The following is a 14,856-nucleotide window of genomic DNA, read 5'->3' as shown; positions in this document are numbered from 1 at the left end:
CATGGAAAAGAAAGGACTGCTGTATTTGGTCCATCTCTACAACAATAAAACACCCTCTCACACTTGGTGGGAAAACTCACCAAGGCCCTTTACAGTTGTGACCTCAGACCTGGTCAAAGAAAGGGGTTCCTGCTCCAGGCCTCACACATCACACACACACACACACACACACACACACACACACACACACACATATAACACACACACACATGTGCACACAGCATTTATTAAAGAACACATGAGAGCTTCAGTCACTCAGGACTCATAACTCTCAACAACTGCTGTGCAGACACACTGCTCATGCCTCAAAGAGGAACTTCTGCCCATCTCGTGCCACAGAAGCTCAGATCTCATTGCTATTGAGACTGAAGGCCTTGAAGGTGCGGGTAGAACTGAGGTCTAGGTCAGAGACAGAGTGCTTCAGAGTGCAGGAAGAATTTCAGTAGTGAAAATGCCAAGGACGGAGAAAGAAATAAAAGGAATCCATCATGGTCACGCTTCCCTTTCCATAGCATGAATATGATGGATTCCTGCATCACACAGTGTCAGATCCCAATGGACAGGAATTCACTGCCTGCTTCTTTTCAAGTTGTTCTCCTTTATTCCTCTTCCTTCTCCTCCTCCTCCTCTCCCCTCTTCCTCTTCTTCTCCCCTCCTCCTCCTCCTCCTCCTCCTCCTTCTTCTTTTTCATTCTTTCTCCTCCTCCTCCTCTTCCTCTCCTTCTCTTCTTCTTTGGATAGGTCTGCATTTTATTCTGGAATAATCATTATAGTCTAATACAGTTACGGCTCTGAAAGGTAGTGGTGAAGGGAGATCCTCTTGGAGCCAGAACTTAGTCCATATATCTGGTTTTCCACATTTTACAGGAGGAGAGATGGCCTGAAATATAGATCTATCCTATGCTCAACTTTATTTCAGGTTATTGTCTAGTCTCTTGAATTATTAATTTATATTTTTTATCTTTTTACTTTCTCTGTGTTGCAGTGGCCTAAATAATTGTTTTCCATTTTCTGGGTATACCACTATTTATCCACCCACCTTTTGATGAACATCTTGTTTTTTTCTAGTTTTTGACAATTATGGATAAAGGCGCTAGAAACATCCTTGTACAGGTTTTTGTGCGGACAGTAGTTTTTAGTTCCTTTGAGTAAATACCAAGGGGTGCAACTGGATTGTATGATAAGACTATGTTTAGTTTTATAAGAAACTGCAAAACTATCTTCTAAAGTGACTGTATCATTTTGTATCCCCACCAGCAATGAATGAGAGTTCATTGTGGAACAACAGCTCCACATCCTAATCAGCATGTTGTGTCAAGGTTTTGGATTTTGGCCATTCTAATAGGCGCTAGTTGCATATCACTGTTGTTTTAATTTCATTCCCCTAATGACGTATGATGGTAACATCTTTTCATATATTTACTTATCATCTGCATATCTTATTTGGTGAGATGTTTGTTCAAGGTTTTTGCCCATTAAAAAAAATTAAATTAATTAATTTTTTTACTTTAAGTTCCGGGATATGTGTGCAGAAAGTGTAGGTTTGTTACATAGGCATATGTGTGCCATGGTAGTTTGTTGCACCTATCAACCTGTCATCTAGGTTTTTAAGCCAAGTATGCATTAGCTATTTGTCCTAATGGTCTCCCTCTTCTTCTTCCCTACCCCCCGACTGGTTCTGGTGTGTATTGTTCCCCTCCCTGTGTCTATGTGTTCTCATTGTTCAACTCCACTTATGAGTGAGAATATGTGGTGTCTGGTTTTCTGTTCCTGTGTTAGTTTGCTAAGGATAATGGCTTCAGGCTTCATCCATGTCCCTGCAAAGGACATGATCTCATTCCTTTTTATGGCTGCGTAGTATTCCATGGTGTATATGTACCACATTTTCTTTACCCAGTCTATCATTGATTGTTTTTGCCCATTTTTAATTGGGTTGTTTTCTTATTGCTGAATTTTAAGAATTTTTTTGTATATTTTTGGATAACAGTCCTTTATCCGATGTCTCTTTTGCAAATATTTTCTCCCAGTTTATGGCTTGTCTTCTCATTCTCTTGACCTTGTCTTTTGCAGAGCAGGTTTTTAATTTTAATGAGGTATAGTTTCTTAACTAGTTCTTTCATAGATTATGTCTTTGGTGCTGTATCTAAAAAGTTATTTCCATACTCCAAATTATTTTCTCGTCTGTTTTCTATTTTTTCCTTTTTTTTTTTTTTTTTTTAGAGTGTCTTGCTGTGTTGTCCAGGCTGGAGTGCAATGTCGCAATAATGGCTCACAGCAGCCTCAGCCTCCTAGGCTCAAGCAATCCTTCTAAGAATTTTATAGTTTTGCATATTACATTTAGTTCTATGATCCATTTTTAAATCAATTATCATAAAGAGTGTAAGGTTTGTGTTTAGTTCATCTTTTTGCCTGTGGATATTCTGTCATTCCAGCACCATTTTATTCAAAAGACGATCTTTGCCCTATTATATTGCTCTTGCCCCTTTGTCAAAGATTAGTAAAATACATTTATGTGGGTCTATATGTGGGTTCTCTACTCTGTTCCACTGATTTGTCTATCCTTTTATCAATATCATATTGTCTTAATTACTGTAGCTTTGATAGGAAGTCTTGAAGTTGGGGAGTGTCAGTCTTCAAAATTTGTTCTCCTTCAATATTGAGTTGGCTATTCTGAGTCTTTTGCCTTTCTGTATAAATTTTAGATTCAGTTTGTTAATATCTACAAAATAGCCTGCAGCTCCATTAAATCTATAGATCAAGTTGGGAAGAATTGACATCTTGACAATCTCATGGACTATCTCTCTGCTTATTTCTTCTATTTCTTTCATGAGAGTTTTGTGCTTTTCCTCATATAGATCTTGCACACACTTGGCTAGACTCATACCTAAGAATTTTTTTTTGTGGGGGGTGCTAATATAAATGGCAATGTATCTTAAATTCTGAAATCCACTTGATCATTGCAGGTATAAAGGAAAGAAAATGATTTTTGTTTATTTAATTTTGTACTCTTCAACATGGCTATAATCACTTATTAGTTCTGGGAGGGCTTTTTGTGTGAGTTATTTTGGATTTTCTACATAAATGTTTGTGGCATCTGTGAAAAAAAAAGTTTTCTTTATTTTTTCCTAATCCATATAGTTTTGATTTCCTTTTCTTGTCTTATTGCTTTAACTAGGACTTCCAGTACAATGTTGGAAATCAGTGGTGAGAGGAGACATCCTTGCCTTATTCCTGACCTTACTGGGAAATCTTAGATGTTCTCACCATTGATGTTAGCTGTAGGCTTTTCGTAGCTGTTCTTCAGCAAGTTGAGGAAGTTCACCCTTACTTCTATTTTACTGAGATCATTTTGTTTTTATATTTCTCAATGTGTATCTTTTTGGCCATATATATAGTGTTTTTCCCAAACCTCAAAGGGCTGACTACTGACTGACTGTAACTATTTAGAGGAAAAAAATAGATATATACTGTTTTTAAAAATTGTGGTAAAAAACACATGTAAAATTTACTATTTACCATTTTTAAGTGTTCAGTTCAATACGTTAAATATATTCACATTGTTGTGAAACAGATCTCCAGAATTTTTTCATTTTGCAAATCTGAAACTCAGTACCCATTAAATAACAACTTTCCTTTCTCCTTGCCCTCAGTCCCTGGTAATCACCATTCTACTTTCTTTTTTTAAATACATTCAGCTACTTTAGAACCTTATATAAGTAGAATCATACAGCATTTGTCTTTTTGTGACTGGCTTATTTTACTAAGCATGATGTCCTCAAGGTTCATCCATGCTGTAGCACGTGACAGGATTTTTTTTTTTTCAAGATGAGGTCTCAATCTGTCATCCAGGCTGGAGTGCAGTGGTGTGATCCCGGCTCATGGTAACCTCTGCCACCTGGGCTCAAGCGATCCTCTTGCTTCAGCCTCCCGAGTAGCTGGAACTACAGGCATGTGCCACCAGGCCTGGCTAATTTTTGTATTTTTTGTGGAGACAGGGTTTCGCCATGTTGCCTAGGTTCGTCTCAAACTCCTGAGCTCAAGCAATCCTCCTGCCTCGGCTTCCCAAATTGCTGGGATTACAGGCATGAGCAACTGTGCCTGACCTCATTCCTTTTTAAAGATGAACAATATTCCATTGTATGTGTATACCACGTTTTGTTCATGCATTCGTCCATTGATAGACATGTGGGTCACTTCTTCCTCTTGGTATTGTGACTACTGCTGCTATGATCATGGGTGTGCAGATATCTCTTTGAGATCCTGCTTTAAATCCTTTTGGATGTATACCCAGAAGTGAGATTGCTGGATCATATGGTAGTTCTATTTTTAATTTTTGAGGAAGCTGTTTTTCATAATGGTTGCACCATTTTATAGTCCCACTAACAGTCCACAACGGTTCCAATTTCTCTACCTCCTTCCAAACACTTCTGCTTTTATTTTACTTTTTACATTGGCAATCCTAACGGGTGTGAGGTGATATCTCTTTGTGGTTCTGATTTGCATTTCTCTGATGATTAGTAATGTTGAGCATATTTGCAAATGCTTGTTAGCTATTTATATATCATCTTTGGAGAAATGTCTAATCAACTTCTTTGCCCATTTTTAAATTGGGTTGATTTTTGTTGTCGTCTCTTCAAGTTCTAATGTGTGGTTCCCACAGTAGTAAATAAAGAGCACTGTATACACAACAGTTGCACATGGTGATTGAGGAATGTTTGCAGTATTAATTCATGTTACTTTAAATTTGAATACATGACAGTCTAGAAGTAACATACACAAAACATGAAAATGATTTGGTACTAGGTAGATATACATGCTGGCATTATTAAAAGTTTCATATTGGTCAAAATAGGTAAAATATTTAATTCAAATTTTAAAAGTTAAATTAATGGCAGCTTTATTTAAATTAATTGATTTAAATTTTATATTAATACATTAAAATTTATAATTTGCCTTTTATCATCTTGAATATATTAAAAGCAAAATGATGTTTTGGAAACATATGAAAAGTAATTTTTGGCTGGGGGTGGTAGCTCACGCCTGTAATTCCAGCACTTTGGGAGGCTGAGGCGGGTGGATCATGGGGTCAGGATTTTGAGACCAGCCTGGCCAATATGGTGAAACCCCATCTCTACTAAAAAATACAAAAATTAGCTGGGCATGGTGGTGGGCACCTGCAATCCTAGCTACTTGGGAGGCTGAGGTGGGAGAACTGTTTGAACCTGGGAGGCAGAGGTTGCAGTGAACTGAGATTATACCATTGCACTCCAGCCTGGGTGACAGGGTGAGACTCTGTCTCAAAAAAGAAAAAAAGGGAATTTTATGTTTTTGACTTTTACATATACTTTATGCCTTGATAAAAATCTATTTCTACTTTTTGAATATACTATAATTTAAATATAATTACATTTTATTTTCTAATTTAAATATTAGAACAAAAATTATGTAAAAACCTTGACCATAAATCATCATCAGTGATTTTGCCAAAATAAAGGAAGTATTTTATGAAATATTTATAATAATAAATTGTGTTTGTACTTATTACTCATCCAAATATTGCTCTCCCTGAGTGAGATATATGCAATAATAATAACATTCAATCATATTTTACATTTTGCAAACTTTTGGTCATATAAAAAATCATACCTTTATACATACTTTAAAATCTTGTTTTTACAAAAAATAATTAAGTATATGAGATACAGTTTATGTAACAGTTTGTTAGCAGACATATCTTTAAAATATCTATATTATCTATACAGTGTCCAGAATTTTGTTTGTATTACACTGAGCTCTGCAAACATTAAGGCTGGGCCTGCACTTTTACTTATCTAATCATGTTAGAAGGTGAGCGGGAGTATGGAATACTGGTCAGCATTTATTGAGTGCTTATTGTAGGTGCCATGGTAAGTGCTTTACATGCATGATCTCAGCCAATCCAACAATAACCCATTTTACAGATGATGAAACTGAGACTCAGATGGGCCACGTACTTTGTTCAAGGTCACCCTAGTAGTTAGTGGCTAACGGGATCTATATCCTAGCCATTTAATTCCAAAATCAGACCTAATCTAGCTTCATAAATGCAGGTTCTTGCCTGTGGGAACAAGGGTGTCACTACTGCCATGGTACAAGAGGGATCCCCAGGGCTTCCTTTTCTCTCATTTTGGCCCAAAGCAGAAAATTTGTTAGTTGTCCCTGACTGTTCACCTGCAGTATCTACAGAACAAGGACCAACCCAGGCCTTATTCTTCTGGACCCATCTCTCACTCCATCTTAGGAAGTTGCCCAAGGGAGGGGGCCCCCGCCTCGGGGTGTGGGGGTATCAACAGCATGTGGCCTTTACACTCAGATCTGCTGAGGCTGGTGTCTTCCTTTCTGTCTGTCCCTTTTCTGTCTAATCTAAAAACCTCCCCAGGGCAAAGATGAAACACTGTTTCATCTTGTTCTATGTGTGAAGAAGAACAAAAGATAGATCTTGGCTTGCTCATATCATAGACCCACTGACACCCTGTAGAACAGAGCATGGATTATAGATAAAGCTTAAATCCATTTTTGCAGGAATTAGGCAGCTTACAAATGAAGGCAATATCTGTGTTTGGACAATGACTACCTTGGGGCCCTATAGCTTTAATGAAATTCTATACATCAAAGCTCTTTAAAAATCTGTGAGTCGAGATCATGCAAAGTGAACGCTATTCATCTGGGCCCAGGGACCATGGTGAGAAGCGGTGAGGAGGGGAGAGAAGGAGGCATCAGCCTGGCTGGGCCATAGTGGATGACAGCACAGGCTGACTTCTAGGTAGCCCCACCCCAGGCTCTCTGAGAGGCGGCCCCGCTCCGGGTTGTGAACCTGTTCATCTCAGGAGCCACAGAGACCCATCCATCCCTTCACCCCTCTCATGGGGCCGCAGAGCAAGGAGGCACTGGGTCACTTATCCCAAGCAGTGGTTCTCGAAGTGTCATATGGGGACCCAGAGATCTTAGAGACTCTTTTGTGGGGTGGGCCTCAAGATCAAAGCTATTATCATCATGCTGCTAACATGTCAATTTCCCTTTTCACTCTTACTCTTTCACGAGTGTAGACTGGCATGTTCTGGAGGCTACACGATGTGTGGTGTTGCAACAGTTTGAGTGCAGAAGCAGATATGAGAATCCAGCTGTCTTCTCTTATGCCAGACAGGAAAGAGATCTGCAAACATGTAAAATGCTGCTATTATGCTTCCTGATTGTTTAAAAAATAGTTATTTTTCATAAAATATATAATTTATGTTAGCATATAATGAACTCATTTTTAAAAATGTATTATTAGGTAGTTTTAAAATTTCCAAATTTTAATTGCTAACATCATAAATACCAAGAGAGATAACCCCCATAAACTAAAGTTTGCTGGATTTTTCAGTATTTTCTAAGAATGTAAAGGAATTCCGAGACCAAAAGGTTTGAGAACTACTGACATTACTGAGTCTACAGAGCATCCCACATCGTGTGGCATCAGGGGCTCTGGGCCACATTACATGCTCACTCTCGACCTTTACAGAATGAGCAAATGGGTCTTTCAATTAGGCTATTTTGAATTTAAGGGGACCTTACAGTCAAGAAGACATATTTTAATTATAAATGTATAGATTATGTAAGAAAAAAAGCACCTTCAGTTATGAGTAGGCAAAAATAACTTTTATCTACTCTCATATTTCAGAGATACTGGATTTCTGAATTCAATATTTACTGTAAATCTTCTCCAAGCCTTCAATAGGAACATTAAAGGTATTGTGAATCTCCAAGAGAAACACACTATGCTGTATTTTCCAGACTTATTTGATCATAAACTTTTTTAGGAACGACTTGTAGAGCTAATGTTCCAAGGAACGCACTTCGGGAAAGTGCTTTACTCAGCAAAAGGATGAAGTGCTTCTGAGACCTGAGAGCTGCTCAATGACTACAAGCTCAGCTGCTTGCTCCAGTGTGGGAACAGGGAGGGCTGGCTGTGCCCTGTACTCTGGGGGTGCAGGGCTGGGTCTGGTGGGGGGTGGAGTGGGCCAGGAAGCATTCAGCCCAACCTGGTGGTGAACAATGCAGCAGACGGGAGAGACAGGTGATTCTGAAGCCCAGGGCAGGCCTGGGTGGAGAGCAGAAATCGAAGCTTTCTAGATCTGGTGAGAATGGGGGATACTGGGGATGGGAGGGGAAGAGCAGCGCAGAGATGGGACAATGATGCTATAAGAGACAGGAAGCCCAGGGCAGGTCTCACCTGCCTTATCCACCCAGACACAGCGCAGGGAGTTGAAACGGAATGAGAGCTAGTCCATAAACAATCATACTCAGCAAACTAGCACAAGAACAGAAAACCAAACATTGCATGTTCTCACTCATAAGTGGGAGCTGAACAATGAGACCACATCACACACCAGGGCCTGTTGGGGGTGGGGGACTAGGGGAGGGATAGCATTAGGACAAATACCTAATGTAGATGATGGGTTGATGGGTGCAGCAAACAACTATGGCACGTGTATACCTATGTAATAAACCTGCATGTTCTGCACGCGAATCCCAGAACTTAAAGTATAAGAAAAAAACAAAACAAAACAAAATAGGGCACCCATGCTCACTCTCCCAAGTGACAAGGCTGCCAAGAGGAGCTCCTGTCCCTCTTTCCCTGTGCTCCCCAGCAGAGGGCCATTGCTGATCTGACAGGTGACAGCCTGACACTGCACTGTCACTTGGGGCGGGCTTCCTAACCTCCCTTTACTGGGCTTCCTCACCTGCAAAATGGAGTTGACAACAGCGCTTTCCTCTCAACCTCCCAGTGAGGTCATTGGCCAGAGGATCTTGCTCGGTGCTTGAGGTGGAAGCAGGGACAGCTGAGGGTGGTGGTGTTATTTCTTAGGCCATGTTTTACTCCTGGGCACTGGGCTGAAGGCTGGCCACCTTCTTGGATTTGTTCCCATGTGGAAGCACATGACTGGGTGGGGAGGTCAGTTCACACCTCACTGTGGATTTCGCTGTCTGAAGTTCCATCTGGGGAAGGGAGGGGAGAAGTGGGAAATCTAACTTCAACCTCGGGTTCAGCCATGTTCTCCAAAGAGCTTGCTTGAAGTTTTGTCCCTTGGGGTGACGGGTGCTGGCCCAGGCTAACCTGGTGGGACTTCCACCCTCAGTGTGTGTTAGCCCTGAGGCACTGGTGACAGCCCCTTCTTCTCTACTCCCAGGAAGGAGTCCTGTTTCACATTCTGAGATTCAGTTTGGTCCACAAATTTGGATGTGCTGGGGTTTCTGAAAGCCCAGACATACTCCTCTTAGGGCTGAGACCAGAACTGTGGAGGAATATACCCAGGGGTCGTGTGGATTAAAACACTATTGGCTTTCTCACTCTTGAGGTGGATTTGGGAACTATAGCTTGAACCAGAATAAAAGTCGGTCTTCTATAGACACCTGGGTTAACTGAACTCATCCAACCAAGACTTGAAGCCTCCGTGTAGTGCAGCACCAGCCAGGATAGTCTGCCCTGCGAGGGAGGCCGTATGCTCCAGCTGTTTGCCTGGCAGCTTAGCTCCCCGAGCTTGCTTTGTTTCTCCTCGTCTCATCAGATGATCCCCCCTTTGCCCTTGAAGATGAGTGAGGAGTGAAGAATGAGTGAAGATAAAGATAAAAGGTTTCATTCCACATCTTCCAGAATGTCTGTGCTTCCCTTTTTATAGACTTGCAGGGCTGTGAGTGAGTCCTTGTTGAAGATGGTCTTTGGCGGGAGGGCCCTTCCCTTCCTTTGAGGTAACAGCCCTTTCCCAGCTGAACGGCCTGGCCTCCTGCCCCTGCTCCTGCCCAGTGGAGTTGCTCCTTGAGGCTCAGCGAGTGGGGGTAGGGGGCAGTGGGATTGGCCCGTGCAGGGGAGGGCCTCTCTTCTGGGTTCTTTTGATTCCATGAAGTCTTTAGTCACACGTCTGGACTCGGAGCATATTTTGTAAACAGGCCATTTGATAGTTTCCTTTTCAAAGGCATCAACTTTGATTTGTGCCAACATGCTATTTTCCTAGTAATCTTTGCTAAGGCAACACTAAAATGGGTTTGTATTATCTGAGTCTAACTTGTCTGCAAAGCTGGTAGGAAGCTGGAGGGGGATTCCTGGCTGGGAGAGGGTTTGACGTCACAGGGGTTGACATTAGCATAAACATGAAGGCTGGAGGGGACGGCTGTTCTGCTTCCTTAGGGAGGCAGGAACAGCTAATGGGGTCTCCGGCATCCAAAAGATCCACCTGGCAATCCCCAGTTGATGTGGCCCTGGGCCACTTTGTAGTTCTGAGGACAGTTTTCTCTTGTACATTGTTTTAGGGTTGTTATGAAGATTACATGGGATAATGTGGTTAAAGCATATAGTACAGTCCTTGATATCTTACATCCTAGCAATTACTCACCAAAAGGTTATTATCATTATTTTTAGGAGTGATTGAAAGGCTGGGATTTCTTTCATCTTTACCCCAAACCGCTGAGAGAAACTTTTTTTTTTTTTTTTTTTTGTCTCTCCCTCTTGACTTTCTTCCTGTCCTCAGGTTCCCTGGTTTTCTCTGTAGTCCGCACCCCACCATTCTCAAGTATTTCCTGATGCCTTTGTTTAAAGTTAACCCAAAGTTTAGCTTGAGTCCCTCTTGTTCTATTGGGCTTTCCTTGACAGCTCAACCAGGACTTGGTAGCTGTTATCTGCTCCAATGGCCTCAGGCATGCTACAAATTCTTGGGGGCAATGGTAGACGTGTCAGCCCCAGATAACCCCACAGTGCCCAGAACATTGCAGGAAGATTGCCACAGACATACAGTGAGTTGCAGCGACTCTCATCTGGGTGGCTGAGGGAGGCAGCTGCTGCCTCAGCCTACCTGGCTTGCCAGTCAGGAGCACACAGAGCCACAGGTCTCTAGGGAGCTGCTTATTAAGGTCAGGTGTTGGCTATACATGGTTTATCATTATTTTTGTTTTTAGCTATATAGCCTTTGCTAAAATGATCTCAGGTGGACATGGAATATAGAAAGCAGCGCACAGCGGGCTGCTCTTGGTGCAGTGGGGAGAGGCACCTGGCGCCCCTCCCTTTGACTCTTGCACTTCTGCGGACTCCCCATGGCTCTGCCCCTTGGAGATTGGAAGCTACCAGGAGGGTGGGGCTTCTGACCATAGATTGCTGATGGTTACTGGCTTTCCACGGTTAACTTTTACACTCTGACATGGAGCTTGACCTGCTGAGGACACCTACCTCTAGGACAACTTGAGCTTGAAAAGTTTCATCCAGCCTTACTTATCTTTCATATCTAGGAGCCCTCGGTACTATGGCTTCTGCCCAAGCATGGGAACAATACAACACAGGTCTCCAGCTTGGAGCATACATTCATAGGAACCGAAGAAATAAAAGTGCAGAGGTCATCTGTCATCTTGGGCGAGACTGAGAGTGCCTTCCTCCTATCCACCCCCTCCTTTTCCTTACTAACAGAACCTACATGAGTAGAGGTGGCAATAGGACCTGGTAAAGATTCCTTTTCCAAGTGTCTCTTATAGATAGGAATGGCCAATGAGATGTATGGGCAGGGATTCAAGGAAAGCTTTTTTAGGGGTTTTGACTCAATTGACAAGCTCCACTTTCCCAACTCCTTTCTCTTTGTTGAGGAATGAGGATGTGATTGTTGGAGCTCCAGCAGCTAGCCAGGAAGCCATGAGGATGAGGGTCCTACCCAAAAAGTAGGATAAAGCTTGGGTCCATGAGGGCATTTGTGGAACCCCATACTAGAAAGACAGACATCAGACTTTCTGTGGTCATCTCTTTATGTGGTAGAGGAAAAAATTACAAATAAAACCTCTTACAACTTGTCTTGTTGAAGCCTCAATTTTGGATTTTTTTTTTTTTTTTTTTACTGCCAGCCAAATGCAATTTCTCAGCGATGATATATCATCACCACACTCAGTGATGTGGCCTCAGAGGACAATATTTGTAGCTTCAGGTGGTTTAGCATCAGCTTTTCTCCAATTAAGATGTTATATAGTGACAGACCTGATTTCAACACCACTCCACCTCTCCTCTGATAGCCTTTTCCAAAGCAGTGTTAATTTTCAAAGAAGTGATTAAAAGGTTACGCAGAGATGAGAGGAAAATGAAAAACAAGAACCTCATCATTTGCAAGCTGAATAAACACACCATTATCTTTTGACCACAGTGAGAGACAAGGAGACTACTGGTCACTGTGGCCAGCCATAATTGCAGTGATTTTGGTGGACACATATACATATACTTAAACCATTCAGCGATAGAACCTCCTGGTTTTTGTTTTTGTGAAGGCTCAAAATGCATTCCTCATAGCACAACACAACCATTTCTACGATGGCCAGGACCCCTCCTATGATCGTCTTTTCTAACCTGGAACCCATCAGGATTGAATCTTTCCTCTGGTCCCCAGGAAACTGGGCACACCTCACTATGCTCATTCTTACCCTTGGAAATGAGAGAGCTGCCCTGGGTTGCGCTGGCACAACCACTGACTCTGGAGATCCGAAATAAAGACCCTAGAGGGGTTTCGTCCTCCCTGAAGTCATTTTATTAGATTATTCTCAGTGGATGGCAGCTCCTCAAGGCCTTGGAAGCCAAACACATTACATTTCATTGCCAGCAAATAAAGGCACATTTCAGGGGGCTTCTGAGGAGTGAATTAAGAGTTATAAGGGATTTCTGAAGGAAGAATTGGATGTGTTCCCACTGATTTCAGAATTACACCTTTGACCCAGCATAAGTTGTGTTTTATTTTCCAAGACAATGCATTAGTCAGCCCTGGAATCACTGGGATGTGAATGGAGGGTGAAATAGCTCATCATATCATTAAGTCTTTATCAAAATTCCCCCAACCATTGGATGGGGCTTTAATAATGAAAGAGCTAGTTATGGCTCATGCAAACGATTATGACAGCACAAAATGATTTTTAGCGATTTCGTTAGAATTAGGCAATAGTGACAGGCACAAACAGCCACTTCGGGGACATGCCAGCTGCTTCCAGCGAAGCTGCTGACATGAAAACAGGGAAAGGCACTAAAACAGGCACAATCCAAGTCATAATCTGCCTACTAATAATTTCCTTTTTGTGTCTGCAGCCTTTAAGGATTGTCCTGAATAGGGGTATTCATAAAGACAGAGAGTTAAGTCAAGCCATCACACCAGGGCAGAGCAAACTGCTATCACGAGGATGAATAAGGCTGGAGACCAAAGACGAGACTGATTAAAGGGTGGCGGAACTGACGAGTCCCAGCTGAGAAGCGTTCCTCTGTGTGGGTGGCAGCCCATGCTGCACATGGTCTCTGAGGCCCAGTCCAGTTCTTGGCACAGGCCAGCAAAGGGCAGCTGTGTATCAGCGGTGGAAGCTGCCCCATGGAATTCCAACCATCATTTGCATCTTTGCTACCCGCTAACTCCCTTCCCAGTTGCACACTAATTAAAGACTGTTTGGTTCCTCCACAGCAAAGATGCCTTTGACCTGCTGCAAAGTTCTCCTTTGAATTCAAAGTCTGCCCTGCATTTGTAACATTAAAAAAAACCCATTAGCTGCTCTGCCTCTGATTTCACTGACCTGTTTGTTTTTCTGCTGACATCTTTCTGGTGCTTTGATGAAGGAGCTTCGCTCCCACACTCCTTCCCTGTGGCTTGGGAAGTACTGAGATGAGTGAGGTGGTTATTTACACACCTCTTTGGATCGTTAGGTAAAAGGGGTGACACACTTCTCTCAGCAACATGTTGAAACATGTGCCTGAGTGTTGCTTCTTAACTTACCTTCTTGTCAGCACACACCTGAATCTGTACAATCATAGCTCATCCAAAAGGACGCCCCCTGTAGTGCTTTCCAAGTGTATATTTTCCAGAATTCTGTTTAAACTTAACTTGGTAGGCTGTCAGTTTTTAAATGGACTTGTGTATAGAACTACAAAGGCATTTTGTGCTAAAACCTTTTGTGTAAGAAACTATGTTTTCTAGGCCAGGCGTGGTGGCTTACACCTGTAATCCCAGCACTTTGGAAGGCCGAGGTAGGCGGATCACCAGAGGTCGGGAGTTTGAGACCAGCCTGGTCAACATGGCAAAACCCCATCACTACTAAAAATACAAAAATAGCCGGGCGTGGTGGCAGGTGCCAGTAATTCCAGCTACTTGGGATGCTGAGGCAGGAGAATCACTTGAACCTGGGAGGTTGGAGGCTGCAGTAAGCTGAGATTACACCACTGCACTCCAGCCCAGGCGACAGAGCGAGACCCCGTCTCAAAAAAAAAAAAAAAAAAAAAAAAAAGAAAGAAAGAAATTATGCTTTATGTTAGAGGTATGTGGATTTTTCTTAACTCATGCGAGCCTAATAACCAAAATTTTGATTCTAGTTCATAAAACCAAGTCTCAGACAATGTCGTGTATTTCCTTACTGATTTTTGAGGCAGATTTTACATACAATGAAATGAAGATCTTATGTGTACATTTTGACGTTTTTTTTTCCCCTTTTCCTTTAAAATTTTATTTAAAAAACCTTCGGTGCAATATTAAAAAGCAATACAGCCAGCTCGAGCGACAATCAACAGAAAGAAAAGAGGGAGGAGAGGAAAGGCCTGAGGAACCCCAACCCAGCTAGTCCCCTAGGGGCTGGAGGCCAGGGGCAGACTGAGAAGGGGGGCATGAGTGGTAGGGGAGGGAGCAAAGACCACCCACCAAAATAAACAGGCAGATCCAAACATTTATACAGGAAACATCTGGCTGAATGGAAGAGAATCTTGGGGAGATGACAAGCTCCCCACATTTCTTTTTTTTTTTCCTAAAATGTCCTGGGCTGGGTGGGGACGGTCAGCCACCTGAGGTTTAAGGAG

Source organism: Papio anubis, chromosome 10 (assembly GCF_008728515.1).
Source record: "Papio anubis isolate 15944 chromosome 10, Panubis1.0, whole genome shotgun sequence".
In the NCBI taxonomy this organism is placed as follows: Eukaryota; Metazoa; Chordata; class Mammalia; order Primates; family Cercopithecidae; genus Papio; species Papio anubis.
Note: the sequence above shows the minus strand (reverse complement) of the source record.